Source organism: Carassius gibelio, chromosome B22 (assembly GCF_023724105.1).
Source record: "Carassius gibelio isolate Cgi1373 ecotype wild population from Czech Republic chromosome B22, carGib1.2-hapl.c, whole genome shotgun sequence".
NCBI lineage: Eukaryota > Metazoa > Chordata > Actinopteri > Cypriniformes > Cyprinidae > Carassius > Carassius gibelio.
In genome coordinates, this window is record NC_068417.1 from 39,686,303 (window position 1) to 39,708,255 (window position 21,953).

Sequence of the window (21,953 nt, forward strand, 5' to 3'; positions counted from 1 at the left end):
ACCAGGTGCTTTAAGCTTTTGAGTTTTCTTTCCTACTTATATAATGTACTGGTGATTAGATTCGTCGGTCTTTAAATAGCCCTCTCTTTGCAGCAGTCTTGGCTTACGGTCATACCAACCTGGCTATGCCCCATCTCGTCTGATCTCGGAAGCTAAGTAGGTTTGGGCCTGGTTGGTACTTGGATGGGATCCCGCCTCGGAATACCAGGTGCTGTAAGCTTTTTGGACATTTTTCACTTAGTATATAATAATTTTGCCAAAAAATATAGTCAATGTCCTGATCTCTGAATCTTAGCAGGTTTAGGTCTGGTTAGTACTTGGATTGGAGACCGCCTGGGAATACCAGGTGCTGTAAGCTTTTTGGACATTTTTCACTTAGTATATAATAATTTTGCCAAAAAATATAGTCAATGCCCGACCTCTGAATATTAGCAGGTTCGGGCATGGTTTACTTCCTGGATGGGAGACTGCCTGGGAATACCAGGTGCTTTAATCATTTGGAAAATTTCACGAATTATATAATAATCTTTCATTAAAAAAATAAAAAAAATAAAAAAAAGTCAATGCCCGATCTCTGAATCTTAGCAGGTTTAGGTCTGGTTAGTACTTTGATGAGAGACTGCCTAGGAATACCAGGTGCTTTAAGCTTTTGGGTTTTCTTTCCTACTTATATAATGTACTGGTGATTAGATTGGTCGGTCTTTAAATAGCCCTCTCTTTGCAGCAGTCTTGGCTTACAGTCATACCACCCTGGCAATGCCCCATCTCGTCTGATCTCGGAAGCTAAGCAGGTTTGGGCCTGGTTGGTACTTGGATGGGAGACCGCCTCGGAATACCAGGTGCTGTAAGCTTTTTGGACATTTTTCACTTAGTATATAATAATTTTGCCAAAAAATAGAGTTTTATGCCCGACCTCTGAATATTAGCAGGTTCGGGCATTGTTTACTTCATGGATGGGAGACTGCCTGGGAATACCAGGTGCTTTAATCTTTTGGAAAATTTCACAAATTATATAATAATCTTTCATTAAAAAAAAAAAAAAAAAAAAAAGTCAATGCCCGATCTCTGAATCTTAGCAGGTTTAGGTCTGGTTAGTACTTTGGTGAGAGACTGCCTAGGAATACCTGGTGCTTTAAGCTTTTGGGTTTTCTTTCCTACCTATATAATGTACTGGTGATTAGATTGGTCGGTCTTTAAATAGCCCTCTTTTTGCAGCAGTCTTGGCTTACGGTCATACCAACCTGGCTATGCCCCATCTCGTCTGATCTCGGAAGCTAAGCAGGTTTGGGCCTGGTTGGTACTTGGATGGGAGACCGCCTCGGAATAACAGGTGCTGTAAGCTTTTTGGACATTTTTCACTTAGTATATAATAATTTTGCCAAATAATAGAGTCAATGCCCGATCTCTGAATCTTAGAAGGTTTGGGCCTGGTTAGGACATGGATGGGAGACTGCCTGAGAATACCAGGCGCTTTAATCTTTTGGAAAATTTCACGAATTATATAATAATATTCCATAAAAAAATAAATAAAAAAAACGAAAGAGTCAATGCCCGATCTCTGAATCTTAGCAGGTTTAGGTCTGGTTAGTACTTTGATGAGAGACTGCCTAGGAATACCAGATGCTTTAAGCTTTTTGGTTTTCTTTCCTACTTATATAATGTACTGGTGATTAGATTGGTCGGTCTTTAAATAGCCCTCTCTTTGCAGCAGTCTTGGCTTACGTTCATACCAACCTGGCTATGCCCCATCTCGTCTGATCTCGGAAGCTAAGCAGGTTTGGGCCTGGTTGGTACTTGGATGGTAGACTGCCTCGGAATAACAGGTGCTGTAAGCTTTTTGGAAATTTTTCACTTAGTATATAATAATTTTGCCAAAAAATAGAGTCAATGCCCTGATCTCTGAATCTTAGCAGGTTTAGGTCTGGTTAGTACTTGGATTGGAGACCGCCTGGGAATACCAGGTGATGTAAGCTTTTTGGACATTTTTCACTTAGTATATAATAATTTTGCCAAAAAATATAGTCAATGCCCGACCTCTGAATATAAGCAGGTTCGGGCATGGTTTACTTCATGGATGGGAGACTGCCTGGGAATACCAGGTGCTTTAATCTTTTGGAAAATTTCACGAATTATATAATAATCTTTCATTAAAAAAAAAAAAAAAAAAAAGTAAATGCCCGATCTCTGAATCTTAGCAGGTTTAGGTCTGGTTAGTACTTTGATGAGAGACTGCCTAGGAATACCAGGTGCTTTAATCTTTTGGGTTTTCTTTCCTACTTATATAATGTACTGGCGATTAGATTGGCTGGTCTTTAAATAGCCCTCTCTTTGCAGCAGTATTGGCTTACGGTCATACCAACCTGGCTATGCCCCATCTCGTCTGATCTTGGAAGCTAAGCAGGTTTGGGCCTGGTTGGTACTTGGATGGGAGACCGCCTCGGAATACCAGGTGCTGTAAGCTTTTTGGACATTTTTCACTTAGTATATAATAATTTTGCCAAAAAATAGAGTCCAAGCCCTGATCTCTGAATCTTAGCAGGTTTAGGTCTGGTTAGTACTTGGATTGGAGACCGCCTGGGAATACCAGGTGCTGTAAGCTTTTTGGACATTTTTCACTTAGTATATAATAATTTTGCCAAAAAATAGAGTCAATGCCCGACCTCTGAATATAAGCAGGTTCGGGCATGGTTTACTTCATGGATGGGAGACTGCCTGGGAATACCAGGTGCTTTAATCTTTTGGGTTTTCTTTCCTACTTATATAATGTACTGGCGATTAGATTGGCTGGTCTTTAAATAGTCCTCTCTTTGCAGCAGTCTTCGCTTACGGCCATACCAACCTGGCTATGCCTGATTTCGTCTGATCTCGGAAGCTAAGCAGGTTTGGCCTCGTTAGTACTTGGATGGGAGACCGCCTGGGAATACCAGGTGCTGTAAGCTTTTTGGACATTTTTCACTTAGTATATAATAATTTTGCCAAATAATAGTGTCAATGCCCGATCTCTGAATATTAGCAGGTTTGGGCCTGGTTAGTACATGGATGGGAGACTGCCTGGGAATACCAGGCGCTTTAATCTTTTGGAAAATTTCACGAATTATATAATAATCTTCCATAAAAAAAAAAAATAAATAAAAAAAAAAAACGAAAGAGTCAATGCCCGATCTCTGAATCTTAACAGGTTTAGGTCTGGTTAGTACTTTGATGAGAGACTGCCTAGGAATACCAGGTGCTTTAAGCTTTTGGGTTTTCTTTCCTACCTATATAATGTACTGGTGATTAGATTGGTCGGTCTTTAAATAGCCCTCTCTTTGCAGCATTTGGCTTACGGTCATACCAACCTGGCTATGCCCCATCTCGTCTGATCTCGGAAGCTAAGCAGGTTTAGGCCTGGTTAGAACTTGGATGGGAGACGGCCTGGGAATACCAGGTGCTGTAAGCTTTTTGGACATTTTTCACTTAGTATATAATAATTTTGCCAAAAAATAGAGTCAATGCCCGATCTCTGAATATTAGCAGGTTCGGGCATGGTTTACTTCCTGGATGGGAGACTGCCTGGGAATACCAGGTGCTTTAATCATTTGGAAAATTTCACGAATTATATAATAATCTTTCATTAAATAAATAAAAAAATAAAAAAAAAGTCAATGCCCGATCTCTGAATCTTAGCAGGTTTAGGTCTGGTTAGTACTTTGATGAGAGACTGCCTAGGAATACCAGGTGCTTTAAGCTTTTGGGTTTTCTTTCCTACTTATATAATGTACTGGTGATTAGATTGGTCGGTCTTTAAATAGCCCTCTCTTTGCAGCATTCTTGGCTTGCAGTCATACCACCCTGGCAATGCCCCATCTCGTCTGATCTCGTAAGCTAAGCAGGTTTGGGCCTGGTTGGTACTTGGATGGGAGACCGCCTCGGAATACCAGGTGCTGTAAGCTTTTTGGACATTTTTCACTTAGTATATAATAATTTTGCCAAAAAATAGAGTCAATGCCCTGATCTCTGAATCTTAGCAGGTTTAGGTCTGGTTAGTACTTGGATTGGAGACCGCCTGGGAATACCAGGCGCTGTAAGCTTTTTGGACATTTTTCACTTAGTATATAAAAATTTTACCAAAAAATATAGTCAATGCCCGACCTCTGAATATTAGCAGGTTCGGGCATGGTTTACTTCATGGATGGGAGACTGCCTGGGAATACCAGGTGCTTTAATCTTTTGGAAAATTTCACGAATTATATAATAATCTTTCATTAAAAAAATAAAAAATAAAAAAAAAAGAGTCAATGCCCGATCTCTGAATCTTAGCAGGTTTGGGCCTGGTTAGTACATGGATGGGAGACTGCCTGGGAATACCAGGTGCTTTAATCTTTTGGAAAATTTCACGAATTATATAATAATCTTTCATTAAAAAAAAAAAAAAAAAAAAAAAAAAAAGTCAATGCCCGATCTCTGAATCTTAGCAGGTTTAGGTCTGGTTTTAGTACTTTGATGAGAGACTGCCTAGGAATACCAGGTGCTTTAAGATTTTGGGTTTTCTTGCCTACTTATATAATGTACTGGTGATTAGATTGGTCGGTCTTTAAATAGCCCTCTCTTTGCAGCAGTCTTCGCTTACGTCCATACCAACCTGGCTATGCCTGATCTCGTCTGATCTCGGAAGCTAAGCAGGTTTGGGCCTGGTTAGTACTTGGATGGGAGACGGCCTGGGAATACCAGGTGCTGTAAGCTTTTTGGACATTTTTCACTTAGTATATAATAATTTTGCCAAAAAATATAGTCAATGCCCGACCTCTGAATATTAGCAGGTTTGGGCCTGGTTAGTACATGGATGGGAGACTGCCTGGGAATACCAGGCGCTTTAATCTTTTGGAAAATTTCACGAATTATATAATAATCTTCCATAAAAAAAAAAAAAAAAAAAAAAACGAAAGAGTCAATGCCCGATCTCTGAATCTTAACAGGTTTAGGTCTGGTTAGTACTTTGATGAGAGACTGCCTAGGAATACCAGGTGCTTTAAGCTTTTGGGTTTTCTTTCCTACCTATATAATGTACTGGTGATTAGATTGGTCGGTCTTTAAATAGCCCTCTCTTTGCAGCATTTGGCTTACGGTCATACCAACCTGGCTATGCCCCATCTCGTCTGATCTCGGAAGCTAAGCAGGTTTAGGCCTGGTTAGAACTTGGATGGGAGACGGCCTGGGAATACCAGGTGCTGTAAGCTTTTTGGACATTTTTCACTTAGTATATAATAATTTTGCCAAAAAATAGAGTCAATGCCCGATCTCTTAATCTTAACAGGTTTAGGTCTGGTTAGTACTTTGATGAGAGACTGCCTAGGAATACCAGGTGCTTTAAGCTTTTGGGTTTTCTTTCCTACTTATATAATGTACTGGCGATTAGATTGGCTGGTCTTTAAATAGCCCTCTCTATGCAGCAGTCTTCGCTTACGTCCATACCAACCTGGCTATGCCCGATCTCGTCTGATCTCGGAAGCTAAGTAGGTTTGGGCCTGGTTAGTACTTGGATGGGAGCCCGCTTCGGAATACCAGGTGCTGTAAGCTTTTTGGACATTTTTCACTTAGTATATAATAATTTTGCCAAAAAATATAGTCAATGTCCTGATCTCTGAATCTTAGCAGGTTTAGGTCTGGTTAGTACTTGGATTGGAGACCGCCTGGGAATACCAGGTGCTGTAAGCTTTTTGGACATTTTTCACTTAGTATATAATAATTTTGCCAAAAAATATAGTCAATGCCCGACCTCTGAATATTAGCAGGTTCGGGCATGGTTTACTTCCTGGATGGGAGACTGCCTGGGAATACCAGGTGCTTTAATCATTTGGAAAATTTCACGAATTATATAATAATCTTTCATTAAAAAAATAAAAAAAAGTCAATGCCCGATCTCTGAATCTTAGCAGGTTTAGGTCTGGTTAGTACTTTGATGAGAGACTGCCTAGGAATACCAGGTGCTTTAAGCTTTTGGGTTTTCTTTCCTACTTATATAATGTACTGGTGATTAGATTGGTCGGTCTTTAAATAGCCCTCTCTTTGCAGCAGTCTTGGCTTACAGTCATACCACCCTGGCAATGCCCCATCTCGTCTGATCTCGGAAGCTAAGCAGGTTTGGGCCTGGTTGGTACTTGGATGGGAGACCGCCTCGGAATACCAGGTGCTGTAAGCTTTTTGGACATTTTTCACTTAGTATATAATAATTTTGCCAAAAAATAGAGTCAATGCCCTGATCTCTGAATCTTAGCAGGTTTAGGTCTGGTTAGTACTTGGATTGGAGACCGCCTGGGAATACCAGGCGCTGTAAGCTTTTTGGACATTTTTCACTTAGTATATAAAAATTTTACCAAAAAATATAGTCAATGCCCGACCTCTGAATATTAGCAGGTTCGGGCATGGTTTACTTCATGGATGGGAGACTGCCTGGGAATACCAGGTGCTTTAATCTTTTGGAAAATTTCACGAATTATATAATAATCTTTCATTAAAAAGATAAAAAATAAAAAAAAAAGAGTCAATGCCCGATCTCTGAATCTTAGCAGGTTTGGGCCTGGTTAGTACATGGATGGGAGACTGCCTGGGAATACCAGGTGCTTTAATCTTTTGGAAAATTTCACGAATTATATAATAATCTTTCATTAAAAAAAAAAAAAAAAAAAAGTCAATGCCCGATCTCTGAATCTTAGCAGGTTTAGGTCTGGTTAGTACTTTGATGAGAGACTGCCTAGGAATACCAGGTGCTTTAAGATTTTGGGTTTTCTTGCCTACTTATATAATGGTCGGTCTTTAAATAGCCCTCTCTTTGCAGCAGTCTTGGCTTACGTTCATACCAACCTGGCTATGCCCCATCTCGTCTGATCTCGGAAGCTAAGCAGGTTTGGGCCTGGTTGGTACTTGGATGGTAGACCGCCTCGGAATAACAGGTGCTGTAAGCTTTTTGGAAATTTTTCACTTAGTATATAATAATTTTGCCAAAAAATAGAGTCAATGCCCGATCTCTTAATCTTAGCAGGTTTAGTTCTGGTTAGTACTTTGATGAGAGACTGCCTAGGAATACCAGGTGCTTTAAGCTTTTGGGTTTTCTTTCCTACTTATATAATGTACTGGCGATTAGATTGGCTGGTCTTTAAATAGCCCTCTCTATGCAGCAGTCTTCGCTTACGGCCATACCAACCTGGCTATGCTCTGAGTTGGTACGATCCAGGAAGTGTGAGGTGGCAGTTTGGGAGGGAAAGGCTCTCCCCTAGTTTGGTTTTATTGTGTTTTCTTTTGATAATTACTTACAATTTATAAGTTAAATTTATTTTTTGTTTAAACCTCAGACAGTTTTACTGTCTGGGGTTTTATTTATTTCAAAATGACGGATATTACAGTTACTGAACCGGAACGGATATTAGACCAAGAGACTGAGGACAACGACTACACTGAAAGAAACAAAGAAATGGACAACGGGAAGGACAAAGATGACAAAGAAACATGGGCAATGGTTGCCACAAGGAGAAAGAAGAATGGAATGGATGCAAGGAGTAAAGGAACAGAAGAGCTATATACAAGTCAAGGTAAACAAACAAGAGATTATACTGATGGAAGACAAGAAGCAGTCCAAAGAAATGAGACATTGAAAAAGATAAAAAGCCAATCGAAATATCAGAGAGACTACAAAAAAGAAGCAACGCTAACAATGACTGTTAATGATCCAGAAAAAAAAATATCTGTGATGATGATAATAAAGGCTGTGGAAGAGAAAACTGGTTTTGGAAAGCTGTATGGACTGAGGAAAAAAAATAATTTTGACTATGAACTAACCATGGAGAATGAGATGGATTGTGAAAAGCTAATAGATGGATTACTGATTGATGGACAGTTTTGTGAGATCAAAAAACTATGTAAAACTGAAAGAATGGTCTCTTTTTTGCTTTTGCCAAACTACATAAAAGATGATGAAATCATTCAAAAACTAGTGGATTGGGGAGTAAATCCTATTCTCCCGTTAAGAAGGAGATATTATCCTGGCACCACTGTTGCGGATGGAACAAGGTTTTTAAGAGTAAAATTCCCACAGGACATTGTGACTCTGCCATACAATGTGAGATTTGACACAGAGGAGGGACCAAAATACTTCAGAGTAATTCATGATGGCCAGCTAAAGACTTGCAGAATATGTACAAGCACAGAGCATGAAAAAAAGGACTGTCCTCAATATACCTGCAGAGAATGTCTGGAACAGGGGCATTTTGCGCGGGACTGCCAAGCCCTGCGGTGCCAAAGCTGTGAAAAGACATGGATGAGGTGTACGTGTGGATCTGAAGAGGAGGACAATGCAGAAATGGAGATAGAGGTGCAGGAGCACATGGAGGAGACAAGCAGAAATAGAAGGAAAGATGAAATACAGGAGGTGAATGGGATTTCTGATGATTTAAGGAAGCAAGGAAAGGAGGACTCCACGAGGAGAGAGGATAACGCAGATAAAGAAATTGAAGTGCATACAATGGAGACTGAGCTACAACAAACAATTGCTAATGATGGACAAATGAAAGAAAAGGAATGTGCAACAACGAGTGAAATTGCAGCTGGTTGGAATAAAGAGGAGGTAAGCGATGAGGAAACTGATGAAATTAACCTTGAACTTGAAAGCAGAACACTGGGCATTATGAACAGAAGACGTAAAATGATAAGAGTACCGCAAATAAATATTGAACAAGTATTAAAGAAACAAAAGTTAAGAAGAGAAGACAGAACAAGGCTAATTGAAGATAAAGTAGATGTAAATTCCTAGAAATTAAGAGAGACCACATATGGATGATGGGTTGTTTTGGTTTGTGTTTTTTATTTTATTTCATTATGAGTAATTTATGTTTGGTTTCAATTAAAGTTAGAGGGTTGTCATCTAAACTGAAGTTTAAAATATAATTAATTTAACAAAATAAAATGGAATTGTATGTATACAACAATATGTAATATATTTGTAGAAGGACACAATGTGACAGTATCAAATAGATGGTGTAACTTGGATATGGGAGAATTTAGAATGATTGTTATTGTTTTTGTGATTGTCTCTTTTGTTTGTCATGGTTCTGTGGAAAATGTGTACAATGTTTTTAATGTAATCTTTTAAGTTTGTAAATAAAAGAAAAAAAAGCTGAAAAAAAAAAAAAAAAAAAAAAAAAAAGCTATGCCCGATCTCGTCTGATCTCGGAAGCTAAGTAGGTTTGGGCCTGGTTGGTACTTGGATGGGAGCCCGCTTCGGAATACCAGGTGCTGTAAGCTTTTTGGACATTTTTCACTTAGTATATAATAATTTTGCCAAAAAATATAGTCAATGTCCTGATCTCTGAATCTTAGCAGGTTTAGGTCTGGTTAGTACTTGGATTGGAGACCGCCTGGGAATACCAGGTGCTGTAAGCTTTTTGGACATTTTTCACTTAGTATATAATAATTTTGCCAAAAAATATAGTCAATGCCCGACCTCTGAATATTAGCAGGTTCGGGCATGGTTTACTTCCTGGATGGGAGACTGCCTGGGAATACCAGGTGCTTTAATCATTTGGAAAATTTCACGAATTATATAATAATCTTTCATTAAAAAAATAAAAAAATAAAAAAAAGTCAATGCCCGATCTCTGAATCTTAGCAGGTTTAGGTCTGGTTAGTACTTTGATGAGAGACTGCCTAGGAATACCAGGTGCTTTAAGCTTTTGGGTTTTCTTTCCTACTTATATAATGTACTGGTGATTAGATTGGTCGGTCTTTAAATAGCCCTCTCTTTGCAGCAGTCTTGGCTTACAGTCATACCACCCTGGCAATGCCCCATCTCGTCTGATCTCGGAAGCTAAGCAGGTTTGGGCCTGGTTGGTACTTGGATGGGAGACCGCCTCGGAATACCAGGTGCTATAAGCTTTTTGGACATTTATCACTTAGTATATAATAATTTTGCCAAAAAATAGAGTCAATGCCCTGATCTCTGAATCTTAGCAGGTTTAGGTCTGGTTAGTACTTGGATTGGAGACCGCCTGGGAATACCAGGCGCTGTAAGCTTTTTGGACATTTTTCACTTAGTATATAAAAATTTTACCAAAAAATATAGTCAATGCCCGACCTCTGAATATTAGCAGGTTCGGGCATGGTTTACTTCATGGATGGGAGACTGCCTGGGAATACCAGGTGCTTTAATCTTTTGGAAAATTTCACGAATTATATAATAATCTTTCATTAAAAAAAAATAAAATAAAAAAAAAAGAGTCAATGCCCGATCTCTGAATCTTAGCAGGTTTGGGCCTGGTTAGTACATGGATGGGAGACTGCCTGGGAATACCAGGTGCTTTAATCTTTTGGAAAATTTCACGAATTATATAATAATCTTTCATTAAAAAAAAAAAAAAAAAAAAGTCAATGCCCGATCTCTGAATCTTAGCAGGTTTAGGTCTGGTTAGTACTTTGATGAGAGACTGCCTAGGAATACCAGGTGCTTTAAGATTTTGGGTTTTCTTGCCTACTTATATAATGTACTGGTGATTAGATTGGTCGGTCTTTAAATAGCCCTCTCTTTGCAGCAGTCTTGGCTTACGTTCATACCAACCTGGCTATGCCCCATCTCGTCTGATCTCGGAAGCTAAGCAGGTTTGGGCCTGGTTGGTACTTGGATGGTAGACCGCCTCGGAATAACAGGTGCTGTAAGCTTTTTGGAAATTTTTCACTTAGTATATAATAATTTTGCCAAAAAATAGAGTCAATGCCCGATCTCTTAATCTTAGCAGGTTTAGTTCTGGTTAGTACTTTGATGAGAGACTGCCTAGGAATACCAGGTGCTTTAAGCTTTTGGGTTTTCTTTCCTACTTATATAATGTACTGGCGATTAGATTGGCTGGTCTTTAAATAGCCCTCTCTTTGCAGCAGTCTTCGCTTACGTCCATACCAACCTGGCTATGCCTGATCTCGTCTGATCTCGGAAGCTAAGCAGGTTTGGGCCTGGTTAGTACTTGGATGGGAGACGGCCTGGGAATACCAGGTGCTGTAAGCTTTTTGGACATTTTTCACTTAGTATATAATAATTTTGCCAAAAAATATAGTCAATGCCCGACCTCTGAATATTAGCAGGTTCGGGCATGGTTTACTTCATGGATGGGAGACTGCCTAGGAATACCAGGTGCTTTAATCTTTTGGAAAATTTCACGAATTATATAATAATCTTTCATTAAAAAAATAAATAAAAAAAACGAAAGAGTCAATGCCCGATCTCTGAATCTTAGCAGGTTTAGGTCTGGTTAGTACTTTGATGAGAGACTGCCTAGGAATACCAGGTGCTTTAATCTTTTGGGTTTTCTTTCCTACTTATATAATGTACTGGCGATTAGATTGGCTGGTCTTTAAATAGCCCTCTCTTTGCAGCAGTATTGGCTTACGGTCATACCAACCTGGCTATGCCCCATCTCGTCTGATCTTGGAAGCTAAGCAGGTTTGGGCCTGGATGGTACTTGGATGGGAGACCGCCTCGGAATACCAGGTGCTGTAAGCTTTTTGGACATTTTTCACTTAGTATATAATAATTTTGCCAAAAAATAGAGTCCAAGCCCTGATCTCTGAATCTTAGCAGGTTTAGGTCTGGTTAGTACTTGGATTGGAGACCGCCTGGGAATACCAGGTGCTGTAAGCTTTTTGGACATTTTTCACTTAGTATATAATAATTTTGCCAAAAAATATAGTCAATGCCCGACCTCTGAATATAAGCAGGTTCGGGCATGGTTTACTTCATGGATGGGAGACTGCCTGGGAATACCAGGTGCTTTAATCTTTTGGGTTTTCTTTCCTACTTATATAATGTACTGGCGATTAGATTGGCTGGTCTTTAAATAGTCCTCTCTTTGCAGCAGTCTTCGCTTACGGCCATACCAACCTGGCTATGCCTGATTTCGTCTGATCTCGGAAGCTAAGCAGGTTTGGCCTCGTTAGTACTTGGATGGGAGACCGCCTGGGAATACCAGGTGCTGTAAGCTTTTTGGACATTTTTCACTTAGTATATAATAATTTTGCCAAATAATAGAGTCAATGCCCGATCTCTGAATATTAGCAGGTTTGGGCCTGGTTAGTACATGGATGGGAGACTGCCTGGGAATACCAGGCGCTTTAATCTTTTGGAAAATTTCACGAATTATATAATAATCTTCCATAAAAAAAATAAATAAATAAATAAATAAAAACGAAAGAGTCAATGCCCGATCTCTGAATCTTAACAGGTTTAGGTCTGGTTAGTACTTTGATGAGAGACTGCCTAGGAATACCAGGTGCTTTAAGCTTTTGGGTTTTCTTTCCTACCTATATAATGTACTGGTGATTAGATTGGTCGGTCTTTAAATAGCCCTCTCTTTGCAGCAGTCTTGGCTTACGGTCATACCAACCTGGCTATGCCCCATCTCGTCTGATCTCGGAAGCTAAGCAGGTTTGGGCCTGGTTGGTACTTGGATGGGAGACCGCCTCGGAATACCAGGTGCTGTAAGCTTTTTGGACATTTTTCACTTAGTATATAATAATTTTGCCAAAAAATATAGTCAATGTCCTGATCTCTGAATCTTAGCAGGTTTAGGTCTGGTTAGTACTTGGATTGGAGACCGCCTGGGAATACCAGGTGCTGTAAGCTTTTTGGACATTTTTCACTTAGTATATAATAATTTTGCCAAAAAATATAGTCAATGCCCGACCTCTGAATATTAGCAGGTTCGGGCATGGTTTACTTCCTGGATGGGAGACTGCCTGGGAATACCAGGTGCTTTAATCATTTGGAAAATTTCACGAATTATATAATAATCTTTCATTAAAAAAATAAAAAAATAAAAAAAAAGTCAATGCCCGATCTCTGAATCTTAGCAGGTTTAGGTCTGGTTAGTACTTTGATGAGAGACTGCCTAGGAATACCAGGTGCTTTAAGCTTTTGGGTTTTCTTTCCTACTTATATAATGTACTGGTGATTAGATTGGTCGGTCTTTAAATAGCCCTCTCTTTGCAGCAGTCTTGGCTTACAGTCATACCACCCTGGCAATGCCCCATCTCGTCTGATCTCGGAAGCTAAGCAGGTTTGGGCCTGGTTGGTACTTGGATGGGAGACCGCCTCGGAATACCAGGTGCTGTAAGCTTTTTGGACATTTTTCACTTAGTATATAATAATTTTGCCAAAAAATAGAGTCAATGCCCTGATCTCTGAATCTTAGCAGGTTTAGGTCTGGTTAGTACTTGGATTGGAGACCGCCTGGGAATACCAGGCGCTGTAAGCTTTTTGGACATTTTTCACTTAGTATATAAAAATTTTACCAAAAAATATAGTCAATGCCAGACCTCTGAATATTAGCAGGTTCGGGCATGGTTTACTTCATGGATGGGAGACTGCCTGGGAATACCAGGTGCTTTAATCTTTTGGAAAATTTCACGAATTATATAATAATCTTTCATTAAAAAAATAAAAAATAAAAAAAAAAGAGTCAATGCCCGATCTCTGAATCTTAGCATGTTTGGGCCTGGTTAGTACATGGATGGGAGACTGCCTGGGAATACCAGGTGCTTTAATCTTTTGGAAAATTTCACGAATTATATAATAATCTTTCATTAAAAAAAAAAAAAAAAAAAAAAAAAAAAGTCAATGCCCGATCTCTGAATCTTAGCAGGTTTAGGTCTGGTTAGTACTTTGATGAGAGACTGCCTAGGAATACCAGGTGCTTTAAGATTTTGGGTTTTCTTGCCTACTTATATAATGTACTGGTGATTAGATTGGTCGGTCTTTAAATAGCCCTCTCTTTGCAGCAGTCTTGGCTTACATTCATACCAACCTGGCTATGCCCCATCTCGTCTGATCTCGGAAGCTAAGCAGGTTTGGGCCTGGTTGGTACTTGGATGGTAGACCGCCTCGGAATAACAGGTGCTGTAAGCTTTTTGGAAATTTTTCACTTAGTATATAATAATTTTGCCAAAAAATAGAGTCAATGCCCGATCTCTTAATCTTAGCAGGTTTAGGTCTGGTTAGTACTTTGATGAGAGACTGCCTAGGAATACCAGGTGCTTTAAGCTTTTGGGTTTTCTTTCCTACTTATATAATGTACTGGCGATTAGATTGGCTGGTCTTTAAATAGCCCTCTCTTTGCAGCAGTCTTCGCTTACGTCCATACCAACCTGGCTATGCCTGATCTCGTCTGATCTCGGAAGCTAAGCAGGTTTGGGCCTGGTTAGTACTTGGATGGGAGACGGCCTGGGAATACCAGGTGCTGTAAGCTTTTTGGACATTTTTCACTTAGTATATAATAATTTTGCCAAAAAATATAGTCAATGCCCGACCTCTGAATATTAGCAGGTTTGGGCCTGGTTAGTACATGGATGGGAGACTGCCTGGGAATACCAGGCGCTTTAATCTTTTGGAAAATTTCACGAATTATATAATAATCTTCCATAAAAAAAAAAAAAAAAAAAAAAAAAAAAAAACGAAAGAGTCAATGCCCGATCTCTGAATCTTAACAGGTTTAGGTCTGGTTAGTACTTTGATGAGAGACTGCCTAGGAATACCAGGTGCTTTAAGCTTTTGGGTTTTCTTTCCTACCTATATAATGTACTGGTGATTAGATTGGTCGGTCTTTAAATAGCCCTCTCTTTGCAGCATTTGGCTTACGGTCATACCAACCTGGCTATGCCCCATCTCGTCTGATCTCGGAAGCTAAGCAGGTTTAGGCCTGGTTAGAACTTGGATGGGAGACGGCCTGGGAATACCAGGTGCTGTAAGCTTTTTGGACATTTTTCACTTAGTATATAATAATTTTGCCAAAAAATAGAGTCAATGCCCGATCTCTTAATCTTAACAGGTTTAGGTCTGGTTAGTACTTTGATGAGAGACTGCCTAGGAATACCAGGTGCTTTAAGTTTTGGGTTTTCTTTCCTACTTATATAATGTACTGGCGATTAGATTGGCTGGTCTTTAAATAGCCCTCTCTATGCAGCAGTCTTCGCTTACGTCCATACCAACCTGGCTATGCCCTATCTCGTCTGATCTCGGAAGCTAAGTAGGTTTGGGCCTGGTTGGTACTTGGATGGGAGCCCGCTTCGGAATACCAGGTGCTGTAAGCTTTTTGGACATTTTTCACTTAGTATATAATAATTTTGCCAAAAAATATAGTCAATGTCCTGATCTCTGAATCTTAGCAGGTTTAGGTCTGGTTAGTACTTGGATTGGAGACCGCCTGGGAATACCAGGTGCTGTAAGCTTTTTGGACATTTTTCACTTAGTATATAATAATTTTGCCAAAAAATATAGTCAATGCCCGACCTCTGAATATTAGCAGGTTCGGGCATGGTTTACTTCCTGGATGGGAGACTGCCTGGGAATACCAGGTGCTTTAATCATTTGGAAAATTTCACGAATTATATAATAATCTTTCATTAAAAAAATAAAAAAATAAAAAAAAGTCAATGCCCGATCTCTGAATCTTAGCAGGTTTAGGTCTGGTTAGTACTTTGATGAGAGACTGCCTAGGAATACCAGGTGCTTTAAGCTTTTGGGTTTTCTTTCCTACTTATATAATGTACTGGTGATTAGATTGGTCGGTCTTTAAATAGCCCTCTCTTTGCAGCAGTCTTGGCTTACAGTCATACCACCCTGGCAATGCCCCATCTCGTCTGATCTCGGAAGCTAAGCAGGTTTGGGCCTGGTTGGTACTTGGATGGGAGACCGCCTCGGAATACCAGGTGCTGTAAGCATTTTGGACATTTTTCACTTAGTATATAATAATTTTGCCAAAAAATAGAGTCAATGCCCTGATCTCTGAATCTTAGCAGGTTTAGGTCTGGTTAGTACTTGGATTGGAGACCGCCTGGGAATACCAGGCGCTGTAAGCTTTTTGGACATTTTTCACTTAGTATATAAAAATTTTACCAAAAAATATAGTCAATGCCCGACCTCTGAATATTAGCAGGTTCGGGCATGGTTTACTTCATGGATGGGAGACTGCCTGGGAATACCAGGTGCTTTAATCTTTTGGAAAATTTCACGAATTATATAATAATCTTTCATTAAAAAAATAAAAAATAAAAAAAAAAGAGTCAATGCCCGATCTCTGAATCTTAGCAGGTTTGGGCCTGGTTAGTACATGGATGGGAGACTGCCTGGGAATACCAGGTGCTTTAATCTTTTGGAAAATTTCACGAATTATATAATAATCTTTCATTAAAAAAAAAAAAAAAAAAAAAAAAAAAAAGTCAATGCCCGATCTCTGAATCTTAGCAGGTTTAGGTCTGGTTAGTACTTTGATGAGAGACTGCCTAGGAATACCAGGTGCTTTAAGATTTTGGGTTTTCTTGCCTACTTATATAATGTACTGGTGATTAGATTGGTCGGTCTTTAAATAGCCCTCTCTTTGCAGCAGTCTTGGCTTACGTTCATACCAACCTGGCTATGCCCCATCTCGTCTGATCTCGGAAGCTAAGCAGGTTTGGGCCTGGTTGGTACTTGGATGGTAGACCGCCTCGGAATAACAGGTGCTGTAAGCTTTTTGGAAATTTTTCACTTAGTATATAATAATTTTGCCAAAAAATAGAGTCAATGCCCGATCTCTTAATCTTAGCAGGTTTAGGTCTGGTTAGTACTTTGATGAGAGACTGCCTAGGAATACCAGGTGCTTTAAGCTTTTGGGTTTTCTTTCCTACTTATATAATGTACTGGCGATTAGATTGGCTGGTCTTTAAATAGCCCTCTCTTTGCAGCAGTCTTCGCTTACGTCCATACCAACCTGGCTATGCCTGATCTCGTCTGATCTCGGAAGCTAAGCAGGTTTGGGCCTGGTTAGTACTTGGATGGGAGACGGCCTGGGAATACCAGGTGCTGTAAGCTTTTTGGACATTTTTCACTTAGTATATAATAATTTTGCCAAAAAATATAGTCAATGCCCAACCTCTGAATATTAGCAGGTTCGGGCATGGTTTACTTCATGGATGGGAGACTGCCTGGGAATACCAGGTGCTTTAATCTTTTGGAAAATTTCACGAATTATATAATAATCTTTCATTAAAAAAAAAAAAAAAAGTCAATGCCCGATCTCTGAATCTTAGCAGGTTTAGGTCTGGTTAGTACTTTGATGAGAGACTGCCTAGGAATACCTGGTGCTTTAAGCTTTTGGGTTTTCTTTCCTACCTATATAATGTACTGGTGATTAGATTGGTCGGTCTTTAAATAGCCCTCTTTTTGCAGCAGTCTTGGCTTACGGTCATACCAACCTGGCTATGCCCCATCTCGTCTGATCTCGGAAGCTAAGCAGGTTTGGGCCTGGTTGGTACTTGGATGGGAGACCGCCTCGGAATAACAGGTGCTGTAAGCTTTTTGGACATTTTTCACTTAGTATATAATAATTTTGCCAAATAATAGAGTCAATGCCCGATCTCTGAATCTTAGAAGGTTTGGGCCTGGTTAGGACATGGATGGGAGACTGCCTGAGAATACCAGGCACTTTAATCTTTTGGAAAATTTCACGAATTATATAATAATATTCCATAAAAAAAATAAATAAAAAAAACGAAAGAGTCAATGCCCGATCTCTGAATCTTAGCAGGTTTAGGTCTGGTTAGTACTTTGATGAGAGACTGCCTAGGAATACCAGGTGCTTTAAGCTTTTTGGTTTTCTTTCCTACTTATATAATGTACTGGTGATTAGATTGGTCGGTCTTTAAATAGCCCTCTCTTTGCAGCAGACTTGGCTTACGTTCATACCAACCTGGCTATGCCCCATCTCGTCTGATCTCGGAAGCTAAGCAGGTTTGGGCCTGGTTGGTACTTGGATGGTAGACTGCCTCGGAATAACAGGTGCTGTAAGCTTTTTGGAAATTTTTCACTTAGTATATAATAATTTTGCCAAAAAATAGAGTCAATGCCCTGATCTCTGAATCTTAGCAGGTTTAGGTCTGGTTAGTACTTGGATTGGAGACCGCCTGGGAATACCAGGTGATGTAAGCTTTTTGGACATTTTTCACTTAGTATATAATAATTTTGCCAAACAATATAGTCAATGCCCGACCTCTGAATATAAACAGGTTCGGGCATGGTTTACTTCATGGATGGGAGACTGCCTGGGAATACCAGGTGCTTTAATCTTTTGGAAAATTTCACGAATTATATAATAATCTTTCATTAAAAAAAAAAAAAAAAGTAAATGCCCGATCTCTGAATCTTACCAGGTTTAGGTCTGGTTAGTACTTTGATGAGAGACTGCCTAGGAATACCAGGTGCTTTAAGATTTTGGGTTTTCTTTCCTACTTATATAATGTACTGGTGATTAGATTGGTCGGTCTTTAAATAGCCCTCTCTTTGCAGCAGTCTTGGCTTACGTTCATACCAACCTGGCTATGCCCCATCTCGTCTGATCTCGGAAGCTAAGCAGGTTTGGGCCTGGTTGGTACTTGGATGGTAGACCGCCTCGGAATAACAGGTGCTGTACGCTTTTTGGACATTTTTCACTTAGTATATAATAATTTTGCCAAAAAATAGAGTCAAAGCCCTGATCTCTGAATCTTAGCAGGTTTAGGTCTGGTTAGTACTTGGATTGGAGACCGCCTGGGAATACCAGGTGCTGTAAGCTTTTTGGACATTTTTCACTTAGTATATAATAATTTTGCCAAAAAATATAGTCAATGCCCGACCTCTGAATATAAGCAGGTTCGGGCATGGTTTACTTCATGGATGGGAGACTGCCTGGGAATACCAGGTGCTTTAATCTTTTGGGTTTTCTTTCCTACTTATATAATGTACTGGCGATTAGATTGGCTGGTCTTTAAATAGTCCTCTCTTTGCAGCAGTCTTTGCTTACGGCCATACCAACCTGGCTATGCCTGATTTCGTCTGATCTCGGAAGCTAAGCAGGTTTGGCCTCGTTAGTACTTGGATGGGAGACCGCCTGGGAATACCAGGTGCTGTAAGCTTTTTGGACATTTTTCACTTAGTATATAATAATTTTGCCAAATAATAGAGTCAATGCCCGATCTCTGAATATTAGCAGGTTTGGGCCTGGTTAGTACATGGATGGGAGACTGCCTGGGAATACCAGGCGCTTTAATCTTTTGGAAAATTTCACGAATTATATATTAATCTTCCATAAAAAAAAAAAAAAAAAAAAAAAAAAAAAACGAAAGAGTCAATGCCCGATCTCTGAATCTTAACAGGTTTAGGTCTGGTTAGTACTTTGATGAGAGACTGCCTAGGAATACCAGGTGCTTTAAGCTTTTGGGTTTTCTTTCCTACCTATATAATGTACTGGTGATTAGATTGGTCGGTCTTTAAATAGCCCTCTCTTTGCAGCAGTCTTGGCTTACGGTCATACCAACCTGGCTATGCCCCATCTCGTCTGATCTCGGAAGCTAAGCAGGTTTAGGCCTGGTTAGTACTTGGATGGGAGACGGCCTGGGAATACCAGGTGCTGTAAACTTTTTGGACATTTTTCACTTAGTATATAATAATTTTGCCAAAAAATAGAGTCAATGCCCGATCTCTTAATCTTAGCAGGTTTAGGTCTGGTTAGTACTTTGATGAGAGACTGCCTAGGAATACCAGGTGCTTTAAGCTTTTGGGTTTTCTTTCCTACTTATATAATGTACTGGTGATTAGATTCGTCGGTCTTTAAATAGCCCTCTCTTTGTAGCAGTCTTGGCTTACGGTCATACCAACCTGGCTATGCCCCATCTCGTCTGATCTCGGAAGCTAAGTAGGTTTGGGCCTGGTTGGTACTTGGATGGGAGCCCGCCTCGGAATACCAGGTGCTGTAAGCTTTTTGGACATTTTTCACTTAGTATATAATAATTTTGCCAAATAATAGAGTCAATGCCCGATCTCTGAATATTAGCAGGTTTGGGCCTGGTTAGTACATGGATGGGAGACTGCCTGGGAATACCAGGCGCTTTAATCTTTTGGAAAATTTCACGAATTATATAATAATCTTCCATAAAAAAAATAAAAAAATAAAAAAAATAAAAACGAAAGAGTCAATGCCCGATCTCTGAATCTTAACAGGTTTAGGTCTGGTTAGTACTTTGATGAGAGACTGCCTAGGAATACCAGGTGCTTTAAGCTTTTGGGTTTTCTTTCCTACCTATATAATGTACTGGTGATTAGATTGGTCGGTCTTTAAATAGCCCTCTCTTTGCAGCAGTCTTGGCTTACGGTCATACCAACCTGGCTATGCCCCATCTCGTCTGATCTCGGAAGCTAAGCAGGTTTGGGCCTGGTTGGTACTTGGATGGGAGACCGCCTCGGAATACCAGGTGCTGTAAGCTTTTTGGACATTTTTCACTTAGTATATAATAATTTTGCCAAAAAATATAGTCAATGTCCTGATCTCTGAATCTTAGCAGGTTTAGGTCTGGTTAGTACTTGGATTGGAGACCGCCTGGGAATACCAGGTGCTGTAAGCTTTTTGGACATTTTTCACTTAGTATATAATAATTTTGCCAAAAAATATAGTCAATGCCCGACCTCTGAATATTAGCAGGTTCGGGCATGGTTTACTTCCTGGATGGGAGACTGCCTGGGAATACCAGGTGCTTTAATCATTTGGAAAATTTCACGAATTATATAATAATCTTTCATTAAAAAAATAAAAAAATAAAAAAAAAGTCAATGCCCGATCTCTGAATCTTAGCAGGTTTAGGTCTGGTTAGTACTTTGATGAGAGACTGCCTAGGAATACCAGGTGCTTTAAGCTTTTGGGTTTTCTTTCCTACTTATATAATGTACTGGTGATTAGATTGGTCGGTCTTTAAATAGCCCTCTTTTTGCAGCAGTCTTGGCTTACAGTCATACCACCCTGGCAATGCCCCATCTCGTCTGATCTCGGAAGCTAAGCAGGTTTGGGCCTGGTTGGTACTTGGATGGGAGACCGCCTCGGAATACCAGGTGCTGTAAGCTTTTTGGACATTTTTCACTTAGTATATAATAATTTTGCCAAAAAATAGTCAATGCCCTGATCTCTGAATCTTAGCAGGTTTAGGTCTGGTTAGTACTTGGATTGGAGACCGCCTGGGAATACCAGGCGCTGTAAGCTTTTTGGACATTTTTCACTTAGTATATAAAAATTTTACCAAAAAATATAGTCAATGCCCGACCTCTGAATATTAGCAGGTTCGGGCATGGTTTACTTCATGGATGGGAGACTGCCTGGGAATACCAGGTGCTTTAATCTTTTGGAAAATTTCACGAATTATATAATAATCTTTCATTAAAAAAATAAAAAATAAAAAAAAAAGAGTCAATGCCCGATCTCTGAATCTTAGCAGGTTTGGGCCTGGTTAGTACATGGATGGGAGACTGCCTGGGAATACCAGGTGCTTTAATCTTTTGGAAAATTTCACGAATTATATAATAATCTTTCATTAAAAAAAAAAAAAAAAAAAAAAAAAAAAAAAAAGTCAATGCCCCATCTCTGAATCTTAGCAGGTTTAGGTCTGGTTAGTACTTTGATGAGAGACTGCCTAGGAATACCAGGTGCTTTAAGATTTTGGGTTTTCTTGCCTACTTATATAATGTACTGGTGATTAGATTGGTCGGTCTTTAAATAGCCCTCTCTTTGCAGCAGTCTTGGCTTACATTCATACCAACCTGGCTATGCCCCATCTCGTCTGATCTCGGAAGCTAAGCAGGTTTGGGCCTGGTTGGTACTTGGATGGTAGACCGCCTCGGAATAACAGGTGCTGTAAGCTTTTTGGAAATTTTTCACTTAGTATATAATAATTTTGCCAAAAAATAGAGTCAATGCCCGATCTCTTAATCTTAGCAGGTTTAGGTCTGGTTAGTACTTTGATGAGAGACTGCCTAGGAATACCAGGTGCTTTAAGCTTTTGGGTTTTCTTTCCTACTTATATAATGTACTGGCGATTAGATTGGCTGGTCTTTAAATAGCCCTCTCTTTGCAGCAGTCTTCGCTTACGTCCATACCAACCTGGCTATG

At 39.7% G+C, this 21,953-nt stretch overlaps 13 non-coding genes and 24 pseudogenes across 13 annotated transcripts in view; all 37 read left to right on the top strand.

Annotated features, from left to right (window-relative positions):
• Positions 1-101: 101 nt before the first annotated feature.
• Positions 102-220, top strand: LOC128006965 (uncharacterized; annotated as a pseudogene).
• A 512-nt stretch (positions 221-732) lies between these two features.
• LOC128006643 (uncharacterized) lies at positions 733-851 on the top strand (annotated as a pseudogene).
• Positions 852-1,223: 372 nt separating this feature from the next.
• Positions 1,224-1,342, top strand: LOC128006528 (uncharacterized; annotated as a pseudogene).
• A 374-nt stretch (positions 1,343-1,716) lies between these two features.
• Positions 1,717-1,835, top strand: LOC128007282 (uncharacterized; annotated as a pseudogene).
• Positions 1,836-2,342: 507 nt separating this feature from the next.
• LOC128005933 (5S ribosomal RNA) lies at positions 2,343-2,461 on the top strand. Its single transcript, XR_008178572.1, has one exon. It is a non-coding gene; the product is annotated as a 5S ribosomal RNA (ribosomal RNA).
• A 360-nt stretch (positions 2,462-2,821) lies between these two features.
• On the top strand, positions 2,822-2,939 carry LOC128006472 (5S ribosomal RNA). Its single transcript, XR_008179088.1, has one exon. It is a non-coding gene; the product is annotated as a 5S ribosomal RNA (ribosomal RNA).
• A 381-nt stretch (positions 2,940-3,320) lies between these two features.
• LOC128007232 (uncharacterized) lies at positions 3,321-3,439 on the top strand (annotated as a pseudogene).
• A 374-nt stretch (positions 3,440-3,813) lies between these two features.
• LOC128007180 (uncharacterized) lies at positions 3,814-3,932 on the top strand (annotated as a pseudogene).
• A 671-nt stretch (positions 3,933-4,603) lies between these two features.
• On the top strand, positions 4,604-4,722 carry LOC128005381 (5S ribosomal RNA). Its single transcript, XR_008178035.1, has one exon. It is a non-coding gene; the product is annotated as a 5S ribosomal RNA (ribosomal RNA).
• Positions 4,723-5,097: 375 nt separating this feature from the next.
• On the top strand, positions 5,098-5,216 carry LOC128007233 (uncharacterized; annotated as a pseudogene).
• Positions 5,217-5,437: 221 nt separating this feature from the next.
• LOC128005794 (5S ribosomal RNA) lies at positions 5,438-5,556 on the top strand. The gene has a single exon (XR_008178435.1). It is a non-coding gene; the product is annotated as a 5S ribosomal RNA (ribosomal RNA).
• Positions 5,557-6,059: 503 nt separating this feature from the next.
• Positions 6,060-6,178, top strand: LOC128006644 (uncharacterized; annotated as a pseudogene).
• Positions 6,179-6,822: 644 nt separating this feature from the next.
• On the top strand, positions 6,823-6,941 carry LOC128007135 (uncharacterized; annotated as a pseudogene).
• A 2,843-nt stretch (positions 6,942-9,784) lies between these two features.
• On the top strand, positions 9,785-9,903 carry LOC128007037 (uncharacterized; annotated as a pseudogene).
• Positions 9,904-10,564: 661 nt separating this feature from the next.
• Positions 10,565-10,683, top strand: LOC128007137 (uncharacterized; annotated as a pseudogene).
• A 221-nt stretch (positions 10,684-10,904) lies between these two features.
• LOC128005382 (5S ribosomal RNA) lies at positions 10,905-11,023 on the top strand. The gene has a single exon (XR_008178036.1). It is a non-coding gene; the product is annotated as a 5S ribosomal RNA (ribosomal RNA).
• Positions 11,024-11,399: 376 nt separating this feature from the next.
• On the top strand, positions 11,400-11,518 carry LOC128006244 (5S ribosomal RNA). Its single transcript, XR_008178873.1, has one exon. It is a non-coding gene; the product is annotated as a 5S ribosomal RNA (ribosomal RNA).
• Positions 11,519-11,878: 360 nt separating this feature from the next.
• On the top strand, positions 11,879-11,996 carry LOC128006474 (5S ribosomal RNA). The gene has a single exon (XR_008179090.1). It is a non-coding gene; the product is annotated as a 5S ribosomal RNA (ribosomal RNA).
• A 384-nt stretch (positions 11,997-12,380) lies between these two features.
• LOC128006019 (5S ribosomal RNA) lies at positions 12,381-12,499 on the top strand. Its single transcript, XR_008178653.1, has one exon. It is a non-coding gene; the product is annotated as a 5S ribosomal RNA (ribosomal RNA).
• A 512-nt stretch (positions 12,500-13,011) lies between these two features.
• LOC128006645 (uncharacterized) lies at positions 13,012-13,130 on the top strand (annotated as a pseudogene).
• Positions 13,131-13,799: 669 nt separating this feature from the next.
• Positions 13,800-13,918, top strand: LOC128007170 (uncharacterized; annotated as a pseudogene).
• Positions 13,919-14,139: 221 nt separating this feature from the next.
• LOC128005384 (5S ribosomal RNA) lies at positions 14,140-14,258 on the top strand. Its single transcript, XR_008178038.1, has one exon. It is a non-coding gene; the product is annotated as a 5S ribosomal RNA (ribosomal RNA).
• Positions 14,259-14,641: 383 nt separating this feature from the next.
• On the top strand, positions 14,642-14,760 carry LOC128007234 (uncharacterized; annotated as a pseudogene).
• Positions 14,761-14,980: 220 nt separating this feature from the next.
• LOC128007079 (uncharacterized) lies at positions 14,981-15,099 on the top strand (annotated as a pseudogene).
• Positions 15,100-15,610: 511 nt separating this feature from the next.
• On the top strand, positions 15,611-15,729 carry LOC128006708 (uncharacterized; annotated as a pseudogene).
• A 670-nt stretch (positions 15,730-16,399) lies between these two features.
• Positions 16,400-16,518, top strand: LOC128007138 (uncharacterized; annotated as a pseudogene).
• Positions 16,519-16,739: 221 nt separating this feature from the next.
• LOC128005385 (5S ribosomal RNA) lies at positions 16,740-16,858 on the top strand. Its single transcript, XR_008178039.1, has one exon. It is a non-coding gene; the product is annotated as a 5S ribosomal RNA (ribosomal RNA).
• A 365-nt stretch (positions 16,859-17,223) lies between these two features.
• On the top strand, positions 17,224-17,342 carry LOC128006529 (uncharacterized; annotated as a pseudogene).
• A 375-nt stretch (positions 17,343-17,717) lies between these two features.
• LOC128007283 (uncharacterized) lies at positions 17,718-17,836 on the top strand (annotated as a pseudogene).
• A 503-nt stretch (positions 17,837-18,339) lies between these two features.
• LOC128007293 (uncharacterized) lies at positions 18,340-18,458 on the top strand (annotated as a pseudogene).
• Positions 18,459-18,818: 360 nt separating this feature from the next.
• LOC128006475 (5S ribosomal RNA) lies at positions 18,819-18,936 on the top strand. The gene has a single exon (XR_008179091.1). It is a non-coding gene; the product is annotated as a 5S ribosomal RNA (ribosomal RNA).
• Positions 18,937-19,320: 384 nt separating this feature from the next.
• LOC128006922 (uncharacterized) lies at positions 19,321-19,439 on the top strand (annotated as a pseudogene).
• A 221-nt stretch (positions 19,440-19,660) lies between these two features.
• LOC128006814 (uncharacterized) lies at positions 19,661-19,779 on the top strand (annotated as a pseudogene).
• A 385-nt stretch (positions 19,780-20,164) lies between these two features.
• LOC128006020 (5S ribosomal RNA) lies at positions 20,165-20,283 on the top strand. Its single transcript, XR_008178655.1, has one exon. It is a non-coding gene; the product is annotated as a 5S ribosomal RNA (ribosomal RNA).
• A 512-nt stretch (positions 20,284-20,795) lies between these two features.
• LOC128006646 (uncharacterized) lies at positions 20,796-20,914 on the top strand (annotated as a pseudogene).
• Positions 20,915-21,586: 672 nt separating this feature from the next.
• On the top strand, positions 21,587-21,705 carry LOC128007172 (uncharacterized; annotated as a pseudogene).
• Positions 21,706-21,926: 221 nt separating this feature from the next.
• The window catches only part of LOC128006435 (5S ribosomal RNA), a 119-nt gene continuing 92 nt past the window's right edge, over positions 21,927-21,953 (top strand). The window contains exon 1 of the ribosomal RNA XR_008179053.1: positions 21,927-21,953. This exon is cut by the window's right edge and continues 92 nt beyond it. This is a non-coding gene — a ribosomal RNA (5S ribosomal RNA).